This window comes from Ranitomeya variabilis, chromosome 3 (genome assembly GCF_051348905.1).
Source record: "Ranitomeya variabilis isolate aRanVar5 chromosome 3, aRanVar5.hap1, whole genome shotgun sequence".
In the NCBI taxonomy this organism is placed as follows: domain Eukaryota; kingdom Metazoa; phylum Chordata; class Amphibia; order Anura; family Dendrobatidae; genus Ranitomeya; species Ranitomeya variabilis.
Genome location: NC_135234.1, coordinates 522561460 through 522574928, shown reverse-complemented (window position 1 = coordinate 522574928; position 13469 = coordinate 522561460).

Sequence of the window (13469 nt, the reverse complement as noted above, 5' to 3'; positions counted from 1 at the left end):
TTTATTTTAATTCTTTTTTAACAGGGATATGATGCCCACTGTTGTGAACTCTGTTTTTGGGCTCCCTCTTGTGGTCACAACTGGTACTGTGTAGTGCTGTCTTTGGGCTCCCTCTGGTGGTTCTTTGTGTCATTCTGCAGGTCTGAGGCTGATCAGCTGTCTCGTTATCTGTTAGCTGGTTTCCTATTTAGTTCACCTGGACTCTCAGTTGTTACCTGCTGTCAATGTCTTCAGTGCTATTTTGGAGCTCTCCTGCAGTCATTCGTTATCAGTCTCTTCAAGAGAAGCTAAGTTTTGCTTGATTCATTTTTTGACCATCAGTGGTCATATGTTTCTTGGTTTATTTTTGTTTTCTTGCCCAGCTTGCTAATATGTGATTTCCTTGCTTGCTGGTAGCTCTAGGGGGCTGAGTTTCTCCCCTCACACCGTTAGTTGGTGTGGGGGTTCTTGTATTCTCAGCGTGGATATTTTGCATAGGGTTTTTTTACTGACTGCACAGTTGACTATCTGTCTTCTGCTATCTAGTATTAGTGGGCCTCATTTGCTGAATCTGTTTTCATTTCTACGTTTGTGTTTTCCCCCTACCTCACCGTTATTATTTGTTGGGGGCTTCCTATATCTTTGGGGTGATTTCTCTTGAGGCAAGTGAGGTCTTACTTTCCCTCCAGGAGTAGATAGTTTCTCAGGCTGCATCGAGACGTCCAGGATTTTAGGCACGTTCACCAGCTACCTTTAGTGTGTTGGTTAGGATCAGGTTTGCGGTCAGTTCAGTTACCACCTCCCTAGAGCTCGTGTCTATGTTCATAAACTTAGCTAGTCCGTTTTGTGATCCTCAGCCACTAGGATCATAACAGCCCACATTGCTATATACTGCGTGGCTGTGCAATATACTACATGGGCTGTGCAATATACTACGTGGGCTGTGCAATATACTATGTGGGCTGTGCAATATACTACATGGGCTGTGTAATATAATACGTGGGCTGTGCAATATACTATGTGGGCTGTGCAATATACTGCGTGGGCTGTGCAATGTACTGCATGGGCTGTGCAATATAATACGTGGGCTGTGCTATATAATACGTGGGCTGTGCTATATAATACGTGGGCTGTGCAATATAATACATGGGCTGTGCTATATAATACGTGGGCTGTGCAATATAATACGTGGGCTGTGCTATATAATACGTGGGCTGTGCAATATACCACATGGGCTGTGCAATATACTATGTGGGCTGTGCAATATAATATGTGGACTGTGCAATATAATACGTGGGCTGTGCAATATAATACGTGGGCTGTGCAATATACTATGTGGGCTGTGCAATATAATAAGTGGGCTGTGCTATATACTACGTGGGCTGTGTAATATAATACGTGGGCTGTGCAATGTACTATGTGGGCTGCGCAATGTACTGCATGGGCTGTGCAATATACTAAGTGGGCTGTGCTATATACTGTGTGAGCTGTGCAATATACTATGTGGGCTGTGCTATATACTACGTGGGCTGTGCTATACTACATGGGCTGTGCAATGTACTACGTGGGCTGTGCAATATTCTACGTGGGCTGTGCAATATACTACATGGGCTGTGCAATATACTATGTGGGCTGTGCTATATACTACGTGGGCTGTGCAATATACTACGTGGGCTGTGCAATGTACTACATGGGCTGTGCAATATACTGCGTGGGCTGTGCTATATACTACGTGGGCTGTGCAATATACTACGTGGGCTGTGCAATATACTACATGGGCTGTGCAATGTACTACGTGGGCTGTGCAATATACTGCGTGGACTGTGCTATATACTACGTGGGCTGTGCAATATACTACGTGGGCTGTGTTATACACTACGTGGCCTGTGTTATACACTACGTGGCCTGTGTTATACACTACGTAGGCTGTGTTATATACTGCATGCATGGGCTGTTATATACTACGTGACCTGTGTTATATGCAATGTGGGCTGTTATAAACTATGTGGCTGTGTTATATGCAATGTGGGCTGTTATACACTCCGTGGGCTGTGCTATATACTACGTGGCTGTGCTATATACTCTGTGGGCTGTGCTATATACTCTGTGGGCTGTGCTGTATACTACGTGGCTGTGCTATATACTATGTGGCTGTGCAATATACTATGTGGCTGTGCAATATACTACGTGGCTGTGATATTTACTACGTAGGCTGTTATATACTGCATGGCCGGCCGCGAACAATCAGCGACAGAATCCTGTGTACTCAATGTATTATTCTAAAATCTTCATAAATAAACTACATACATATTCTAGAATACCCGATGCGTTAGAATCGGGCTACCATCTAGTATATATATATATATATATATTTATATCTCCTAAAATACAAAGGAAATGTTTGATCCTTAACTTTAGGCCTTTAAGAGATCATTTAATCTTTAACTTGCTTAACTGTTCACAAAAACAGTAATTTTGACAGGAGGGTGCCCAAACTTTTACATGCCACGGTACACGTCACAAATTTCAGATTTATAATTTACTAGCTGAAGAGCCCGGCGTTGCCCAAGCATAGTAAATAACTGTGGTTAGTTATAACAAATTATAATGATTATATTGCACATAAAAATATTTCACATCAATTGGAAACACTGGATCCCAAGTGAAATTGCACTAATTGCAATAAAGCATATCGCATATGGAATGCCCGCTAGGACCGTGGGGTACTCGGTACTGGGCCGGTTCTGTTCTTAAAAGTGTGGTCACAGTGGCAGTGAGTCCGTCCGTTGCCCTGGATGTCCAGTAAAAGGGGGTCTATGAAAATGGGAATAAAGTCTAATGTAGTAGTGTTCGTGACGCCACCTGTGGTACTCGGCCAGGGATGGCCGACGCTGCTTAAAGGGGTCCTCTGGGGATGATGGTATTGCAGCAGACATGGTATGGTTCTCCACAGGTATAACTTAGTCCCAAGGGCTCCCGGTGCAGTTGGTAAGGATGATAGATGGTGAAGTGCGGGAAAGAATTGGAGACACAAGGTTGCAGTCTCTTTACCTTTTACTGGTGCAGTTCAGGTACAGGTTACAGGTGGTCTTTGGAATCCGGGCAGCCTGGAAGCGATTCGGAATCCCTCTAGCCAGGTGGGGTTGGAAGCTTTCCTTTCTGCGCTGTGTTCTAAGTTCCTTACTGCCTGAGACTTCACACAAGGTTCTCTCTCTCTCTGTCCTCTTAGGTGGACACTATCCGCATGGCAGGCAACTTGAGCCTTTTTTACAGGTGCCCCTTCTCGTGGTGACTCTGGGCTCTATCTGCTGCTGTGCCTTTGGGTGTAATGGTGGCCAGGAGACTTGGAAACTCCTGCCCACCGGTTTCTACTGTGGGACATACAGTTACCCCCACAACCTCAGAATTCCGGCCTCCAGTTTCTGCGCTTGATCCTGGAGTGAGCCCAATTGCAGCTCCACTCCAGTTTCTTTCTCTCCTCCTTTGCTCCTTCTCCCCTTACTGTCTCCTACAATTTGCCTGACTCTCCAGTCAGGATCTGCAGAGCCACGCATCTACTCAGCTTCAGCTCTCCTCACTAACTCCTCCTCCAGCCAAAATATCTAGGGTAGCTACCATCAAACTGGGTCCAGAGTTCCCCCTTCTGGCCTGGAGTCAGAACAGTGTTGTACAGTATGTACATGTTACCTGTTAAAGGGATCCTTGTCGCTTCCATGCATGGCATCATCCTCCCCGTGAGGAAGGCACTACCACTGTAGCAACCGGCTTCCTGGGGTGTTACACATACACAGCCTACTTCTGCAGCACCACACTTTTCTCCTGTAGACCTTGTTCACACGTTATTTGGTTAGTATTTTTACCTCAGTATTTGTAAGCTAAAAGTTGGAGTAAAACAATCAGAGGAAAAGTATATTAGAAACACGTCATCACTCCTGTATTTTTCTCCCACTTGTGGTTTTGGCTTATAAATACTGAGGTAAAATACTGACCAAATACTGAATATATGAATGTAGCCTTATACACAGCCTCCACCTGCAGCGCCTCCGTCTTCTCTATACACAGCCTCATACTGCAGCAGCAGCAGCTCACTTCTCTCATTTTCCCATCATGCCTCTCATTCCCCCTCACATCTGTCATTTTCAACCTCACATCTGTCATTTTCACCCTCAATGCTCTCATTTTCCCCCTCACTCCTCTCATTTTCCCCCTCACATGTGTCATTTTGACCTCACACCTATCATTTTCTGATCACTTCACTATTATCCCCTCACTCCTCTCATTTTCCACTCACACCTCTTCATTTTCACCTTACACCTCTCATTTTCCCTTCACTCCACTATTTTTCCCTCACTCCACTATTTTCCCCTCATTCTTTTCATTTTCACCTCACTCCTCTCTTCTCCTCACATGTGCACAGCATCTTCCTGTTGTAAGCACAATGGTGTAATCTGGCTATGTGGAGTGGGCGTGGCTAGATACATACATACACACACACACACACATAAACTCAGCTTCATATATATATATATATATATATATATATATATATATATATATATATATACATATATATATATAGATTAAATATTTGGAAAATCATGTATCATTTCCTTTACTCTTTACAAATACTTGCTACTTTGTATTGGTATATTACGTAACATTCCAAAGAAATACATTTAAGTTTGGTTTGTTGGTGTTAGGTGAAAAATATTATATTTTATTTATATATATATATATATATATATATATATATATATATATATATATATTGCACCCATCCTTGAAGATTATGCTGCTTGATTTTCTGTTACAATATATTTATGTACATATAAATGTAAATATAATAAATGTACATATAAATGTACGTAAATATATAGTAACAGAAAATCAAGCAGCATAGTCTTCAAGGATGGGTGCAAAAAAATCATAACCAAATAATTACCAAGAATTCTCATTTGAGTAGAAAACAAAAAGGTGAGACAGCATTTGCTCCAAGGAAAATATCGGACATGTGCACAACCCCATAGAATAACATTAGTCCGAGTGTGATCTGATGTTTTGCCGGATCACGCTCGGACCAAAAATGCAGTCATGTGCACGAGCCCTTAGGTGGAAGAATAAGAAGGTTAGTGCTCCTGTATTCTGCTTATTCTGCTTGATTGAATGTAAAATGTACAGAATATTAAGTAGCTACATGCAACAGCTAAAGAAAATATTATGACAGATGCTTACATAAATAAACATTACGAGCATGCAATAAATCCACATTTATATACTACATAAGTGGTCACATTGGACTTTACAAAAATGAAATAATCAATTTTCTTTAACAATATGCTATTTAAAAATTTAATTTATAAGTAACTCGCTTGAATTTGGATTTAAGCAATTTCCTGAAAATTATGCTCAGCAAAAAAGTAAAACCAGACATGAAAATTTGTACCTAGATTGTTAGTAGATTAGTAACAACAGGGGATCCTTGTAAACTCCATTCGAGGAGACAGTTACATGTACAGTAAAGTATGATCTACATAGAATAGCTGCAATATTGGTATTAAAATGGGTGAAAAACACAGTGTGCTATCACATTTTTACCAGTGTGTCAGATTTTGGTCAGAGTTTCATCAGTTTTTCTCAGAGGAAAAAAAACGAAGGTTTCTCAAGCTTCCCATATCAAACAATCTGTGAAAACCGGACAGCATATGGATGGCTGTCCAATTTTTTCATGGACCCGTAGGCATTGGTGAGTTTGATCTGAGATTTGGATCAACATGTGACAAAACATGTGCATTTGTGTGGACCACTTGGTCCATGGAACAAATCGGAAATGTGAACTACCCCATGGTACGCATGGTACTACCTCATTGGTACGCATGCTCCTTGTAAAAAGTAACAGATAAGACTCATGTGGAAAAATCTGATCTCAGTGTGAGATCTGAGTAGGTTTGTAAGGTACTGTTTCATATGTATAAAGTGCTCAGCATAAGTAAGCACATATTTTAATTCAAATATCACAGAACAGAAGAACAATTTCCATAATTATGAGAAGAATGAGTTTCATAGAATATTTTTTTAACCAATAACATCAAAGCAATGTTAGTAATATAATTTTAATTACAAATTCTTCAGTTTTATTCAAATTAAAAAAGAAATACACCCCACACCAAAAACTACTACATCTAGTGTTTTGTGTGACCGCTATGATTTTTAAGGAGAGCATTCACCCATTACTTGCCAAATTAAAATTTTTACAAGTACGGATTTTTCAGAAAAGGGCGTCCCAATATTCAATTAAAAATGACAATGACATGACTTCCTATTTTGAAAACATTCATTTTACAAACACAACGCAAAAAATTGGACCGAATTATAAAAATTATAAAATCTTAGTTGCTAGAAGCTAAAGATTAGGCGTCCCAAAAAAAGGACATTTGTAGATAATGGGTTGAGTCTTCTAGGCATGGAGTGAACAAGTCAGTGATGTATTGCAACATCTATCTTTTTCCATGTCTCAAGAATTACCTTTTTTAGAGCCTGGATGCTGGATGGAGAATACTGTTCAACTTGTCTCTTCAGAATTTTCCATAGGTCTTTAATTGCTTTCAGATCAGGAGACATACTTGACTAATGAATCACTATCACCCTTTTCTTTTTTAGAAATCCAGCAGTTACATTAGATATGTGTTATGAATCATTGTCAAGTTGGAAAAATGGACATCTGCCAAGGGCACGGAGTACTGGTAGCATCTTCTCTTTCAATATGGAGCAGTAAATTGGTTAATTCATGATACCATCAATTAAATATAACTCCTCAACACCAGCAACACTCATGCAGCCTGACATAAGGATACTGCCACCATCATGTTTCACTTTAGGCACCATGCATTTTAATTTGTTTTCCTCATCTTTGAGATAGCTTACAGTTTTGTAGCCATCAGTTCAAAAAATATTTATTTTGCGCTCATCACTCCAGAGTATAGAGTCCCTTTAGTCTTTATATTTTTCAGCATGGGTGCTAGTGTAAGGGACAGCCAGGGCAGCAGTCGTGGCCACCAGCATCTGCAATAGGGTGCCCTTGCCTCCCACCACATGAACACGCTTCCCATCACTCAGCATACCTGCAGTGCCTTTCGCAGCTCCATCAGGGTCTTCTGTATGTTTCTGGAGGACCTCAGGATCCACTTTAGAAATAAGTGAGTCACAGTCCAGTTCAACTTTCAACGTAGTTTACTGAGACTTGTACACAGCATATCCACATTCCTTCCAGCATCAATATCAGGTTTCACAATGTGCAACTCCTCTTCTGTCCCTGTCTTCCTCTCTCTGTTGCTAAGCTCGCTTCTGGGATGGACCATACCTTTCGATCCCTCAGCGACCTCTTTGCCTTGTCTTATGTGGGGGCTCCCTCAACAGCTGCTTCGCCCCAGCTCTGAGGGCATCAGCCCACGCAATCACGATGTGGCCAATGGCTAGCCAGCCCTCCTGAGCTAAAGGGCACCCTCACCCTGACTGAGAGCTATCAGGCAGTATTCTACACCTTATTCCACCATGCCCCTCCTATATTAACCATTTCTATACTATGTACTACAATTTACCATCTGAAGCCAGGGTAACGCACTTTTCCTAAATATAACATGCATATTATGCACATTTTTCATAGAAGTAACATTAAATATACACATCATAGCATGGCAAATATACTTAAAGGGGTTGGGGAAAAGGTGCTACATATATTACAACCCCTTACATTAGCAAATTGTAGGCGTGATTTTTCGGGCATAGGCTTTAGGTGAGGTTTTCTTTGTGGATAACACCCTTGTATGCCATTCCTCTTCAGTGTACGCTGTATTGTGTAAAGGGAAAAACTTTAGCCATTTGCATTGAACTTGCATGTCAACTTTCTTCATCCCTCTGTTCAGAAGATGCACCTGTTTGAATGTTATCCTCCATGGTCGGCCTAGACATCTCTGTGTGATGGTTGCACCTCCACCTCTGTTAAATTTTTGGATCACTTTTGCTATAGTGTTCTGACTGATAAGTAGAGCTTTGCTGATATTCTTGTAGCCTATACGTTCCTGATTTTCTTTCTCAGGTCTTGTGACATTCCTCTTCCATGTGGAGCCATTGCTGACAGCATGAAATGGGAAGGGGTTTTCTTTGTTAAGTAATTACAGTAAACTGTTTGCTGAACACCTGTTTAAAGAATACTTAGGCTTACTCGAGGTTGAATTCTTGTTAATTAGAATTTTGTAGTCTAAAATTTAGCCTTTATAGTCTAAATAAATAATCTAAATTTTAGCTTTGATCCTATGGCATTCATTGAGGTGTACTTATTTTTGCAACTTGAATAAATTTGTTAGTAAAATAACAAATCTTGTTTGCATTCAAGGACCCACATTTGTGCGAGTATTTTGCAGAATGGTATCCCATAGAAATGATTGATTCTAAAAGGAAACTAAAGGTTTTCTGATATCTACAGTAGGGTGCCAAGAATCCTTTTACTGCAAGTCCTCTAACTCTGGCTATCACCAACCCTCCCAAACATAAAAACGCCCAGGTTATAATCCTCCACACATCCTGGGGTCAGAAGTTTTCCTCCGATATCTTTAATTTGAGTGCAGTGGGACAGACCCCTATGAAGTGACCACCCCTGACTATAAAAGACACAAACCCCCATTTTGGGCAGACCACAGAAGGTTTGACCTGAATTGAGGTCCTCCCCAACTGCTTAGGTTAATCAGGACACATGAAGAAATTCTCCCCCTAGGGCATACAGTTGGGAAAGGGGTCATCATAAGTCTATCTCCGAGGCGTCTGTCAATCTGGATGACTAAGGCCATAGCAGCCCCCAAGGACTCAGGAGTTTCATACAGGACCAATGCATCCTTTAGTCTTTCTGACAGGCTTTGACAAAACTGTCTTCTGAGGGCCGGTAGAAAAAAGGCCCAGGATCGGGGATGCCCCTGAAATAGGGACAACAATTTCCATCCATTGTTCCTTACTCCCAGAGCAACCAGTACATAGCTTGAAGTACAGTTTACAGTCTTCCCTAAAAACCATTAATTTATCTCGTCCAACAGAGAACTGATCCGGGAGGGTCACCTTGGGTTCAGGCTGGGTCTGAATGGCGGTTGCTTTGCACCCAAAAAAAGAGCATGTACCGCTCCTCCAAAAATCATACATTGATCTAAAGCCACTAGGCAAAAATGTATATAACTGAACATGAGGTTCTTAGTTTAACATTCTGATCAGAGTGTATGAAACCCACTGCCACGTTACGGCAAACCTCGTAGTGGGTCCTACCGCCCTAACAGAGCGGAGCCGTGTGCCGACCACCGCCACAGCGGCAATGAACCAGCAGGGCAGACGGCCTCGTGCCCCACAGCACCCATGCTGCAAGACTGACTCCCCATGGCTCCAGGCCATGCTGCCCCACCAGTACAAATCCACAGCAACAATGGCCACCACACAGCACCCACACCAAATGAAAGGAACACAGAAACTTACCTTCCTCCAGCACTTCAGTGAGAGCAAAAATGGGCTAGACCCATACTTTGCAGTCTCCTGCTAATTAAAATCACCTGTGCCAAATGGGAGGAGTGCTGGTCCAAGAAAGGGAAAATAACATGCTTTGCACCAAAAAAGAGCACGAACCTCCAAAAATGATGCGTTGATCTAAAGCCGCTATGTAAAAATATATATAACTGAACATGAGGTTCTTAGTGTAACATTCTGATCAGAGTGTATGAAGCCTACTGCCACGTCACGGCAAACCTTGTAGTGGGTCCTTCCGCCCTAACGGAGTGGAGCCATGCACCGACCACTGCCACAGCGGCAAAGCACCAGCGGGGTGGATGGCCAGGTGCCCCACAGCGCCCATGCTTCAAGACTGAGTCCACATGACTCCAGACCATGCTGCCCCACCAGCACAAAACCACAGCAACAATGGCCACCACACCAAATGAAAGGAGCACTGAAACTCACCTTCCTCCAGCTCTTCAGTGAGAGGACAAATGGGCTAGACCCCTTACTTTGTAGTCTCCTGCTAATTACAATCACCTGTGCCAAAGGAGTGCTGGTCCAAGAAAGGGAAAAGAACATGCTTTGCACCAAAAAAAGAGCATGAACCGAAACTCCAATGGTGGTTGAGACCCCCAGACCCTCGGTTTGCTGCTTCTGTTGTACAACTAAAGACCACAGATCAGTCACTTATAGAGACAGAGTCTGCATTTTCTTAGCTAGTACAGCAACTGGATCCATGTTAGGACCAGAAAATATGGCGACCGATAATGTCACACTGTGACTGTAGTAATGCCGGACAAGAGGGACCCTATAATGTCCCTAATCTAGGAAATCCATTTTCTATCCCTAACCCCAGGGTTCTTCCTTAAGGTGGAGCTGCCCAGTCCTTGTACCTGTCTGTGCTGTTACCAAACGCTACTGAAGGAGGAAAGGGGCAGAAGTTAAAGGGGTAACATTGGCTGGACAAACAGGGAAAACCAAGGCACAATCAAATGACAGGTACACAAGATTAAATACAAAGGGAAGATGGGAGCACAGTAACGAGGAAGAAAAGTAACACGAAGAAACTCCTAATAGGTAATGGAAGAGGTATTCAAATCAAACCGCATACAACAATCTCAAAACAAGAGCGACTCTCCACCTTCTCCAATACAGCCAAAATCAGAATGAAAATTCTATTGCTTGCATGGAGGGAAGAAAGGCACAGGTTTATATAATAGAAGGGTGTGGTTCCAATAAGCAGCACAGCCAATAGTCTACGAGGAGCGCTAAACCCTTTCCATGCCACAAAAAATCTGCTAACTCATGAATGGCCATGTAGATTTTAAGAGGACCTGTGCTCAGCTAAACACCACTATCTTTTAATCTGAGATGTACTACAGGTCCCAGCAGAATGCAGAACATTCGTGACACATGGCTACACAGAAAAATGAAGATTTAATGTCCATGTAAACATGCTCTCTGAGTTACCAGGGTGGTGTAGGGGAGTGATTACGTTACTACTTGCTATACAGTGAAGCCATATGAAACGAATGGAAACTGAGGCACAGATGTTGCAGTGTACATTCATTTATTTCAATTTTTGTGGAACCACGGGACTACTATCTGGGGGGATCCAAAGGGGGCGTGACTATGCAAGCCCCAGACACCCGCAGTATGACCTCTCAAACAGGGTTGGATTTGAATGCCCGAGGGATGCAGGTGCTACCTTCAGTTAGACCCCGGACACGTGGAAGCTGACCCAGTGGAACAGTTAAACTGGCTGGTGTTGCAGGTAGCGAAGCACTCGGCTGATGGCAGGCAGAAGAGTTAGGTAGCGGCCTGGATACTGGCGGAATACTGACACCAAGGTACGAGGAACCTGGGAATTGCAACAGGAAGCACTTGTTACACCTCCCCAAGGGCAGAGCTGCCTGAAATAATACGAGACACTCAGCCATAGGCTGAAAGCAATTTTGAAAATGGCACGCTGTCTCATTAAGAGACCGGGAGTGCGTGTGCGCTCTCACCCTTAGAGATGTGCCCGGAGACCTGTGGGGTGCCCGCAGAGTCCAGGAGGCCACAGGTGAGGACCGGGGAACAGAACGGGATGGAGGTGCGACACCATACTTTCAGTAATATCAGCAGGAAAATAGCATTTCTGGCCATATCAGCTTTTCGGTAAATATCATATGCCCTCACAGGTGGGCAAAATTTTATCCTGCTGAAGGCCCAGATTGCTCTGATTGTTTTAGTACTGAATGAATCATGTATCATGATACTCGGTTGCCCAATGCAATATTTATCTAGCACTGTTTTGGATTTCCAACAAAGGTGCGCAGTTTCAAATTTTATAAGTGCTCTGCTTATTAGCTATAGAGGAAAACCAAAGAAATGAGCTAGAGAACAAGTTGGTTTAAATGCAACGTATACGAGCATGTTAACACTGTGACCATTTAATAGAGATAACCTAAGATCGAAACAAAATGAGCATATACCCTGCTGTAAGTAAATAGTAATAGTAGATATAAATAGCATAGGATACTTAGTAAACACTGTTATTGTCATGTCGGACACTGTTCAGACCAGGTCGTTTGACAGACAGCGGTAATTCCGCTTTTGACCACTATGCGCTCATTGGCGTCGGCTAGATTTCATCTAGCTGGTCCGGGGTTAATTTACCTGGTGCTCTGATTGGTAGCTAGGCCATGCCCACTGCCTTTAAATAGTTCTCCTGAACATTGGGCGTCGCCGATTATAGCTTCTGTCTTGTGCGTTGTTATCTCGGTCTGGAATGGTGAGCTAGTTGTTGGAGTATCGTTGCTGGTGGTGTATTTCCCTTTGTCTTATTTACTCCTTCCTATATTTGTATTTATTTTGCCCTTTGCACTTATTGAGTATTCCTGAGTGACTGCGGCGTGGTGTATATTTTCCGTTATCCTTGTCTGTGCTAACTGTGGGTATTGGTGTATAATCGTTTCACTGGGTGGTGGGCGGTGGTTTCAGCCTAGGGTTGATTCCAGGAGACAGGGTGAGGTTCGAGGCCTAGACATGCACACCATCAGTGTAAACTCTAGGTAGAGGGTCAGTCAGGATTTCCCTAGTCTGAGGGAAATTGCAGGGGCCCGGGTTATTAGCTCTTGCCCACCAAGTCTTCCCGTGACATTATAATCGGCCTTTAAAACAAAAAAAAAAAGGGGTTTCCTTTTTTTTTTGTGTTTTGTCATGGATCCCATGACTTCCATAACCCACCAGTTGGAGGCGCTGTCCCTACAGGTCACTGAGTTGAGGGGGGCAGTGCAGCAACAAGGACTAGCAGTATCTAATGTGCAAGCTGGAGTGACAGGTAGAGTTGCTGAGCCTAAGTTTCCTTTGCCTGAAAAATTTGCTGGGGAACGCAGTAAATTTGTTTCTTTTCGTGAAGCTTGCAAACTGTATTTCCATATGCGCCCGATCTCCTCGGGTAATGAGGCTCAGCGTGTGGGCCTGGTGTTGTCATTGTTAAGCGGGGATCCCCAAGCATGGGCGTTTTCTTTGCCATCTGATTCAGCTGCATTTGACTCTGTGGAGAGTTTTTTTTCCTGTCTTGGAAATATCTATGATGAGCCTGACAGAATGGTTCTAGCTGAATCTAAGATACGCACTATTTGCCAGGGGGAGCGAGTTGCAGAGGATTACTGTTCTGAATTTCATCGCTGGGCGATCGATACCCAGTGGAATGATCCAGCGTTGCGGAGTCAGTTTATTCATGGGGTTTCTGGAAGGGTTAAAAAAGCCCTTCTGATGTACGAGACTCCTACTTCTCTAGACTCCGCTATAAGTCTGGTTGTCCGCATTGATCGCTGTTTGCGTCAGGGGGAGCATGAGACATCGCCTATGGGAGAGGGTTTAGGTTCTCGTGAGGTTGCTGCAGGTGAGCCCACGGAGCCTATGCAAATTGCAGGGGTGTCACATGTGAAACGTAGAGCCCCTGAGCTCAGGAAGCAGGG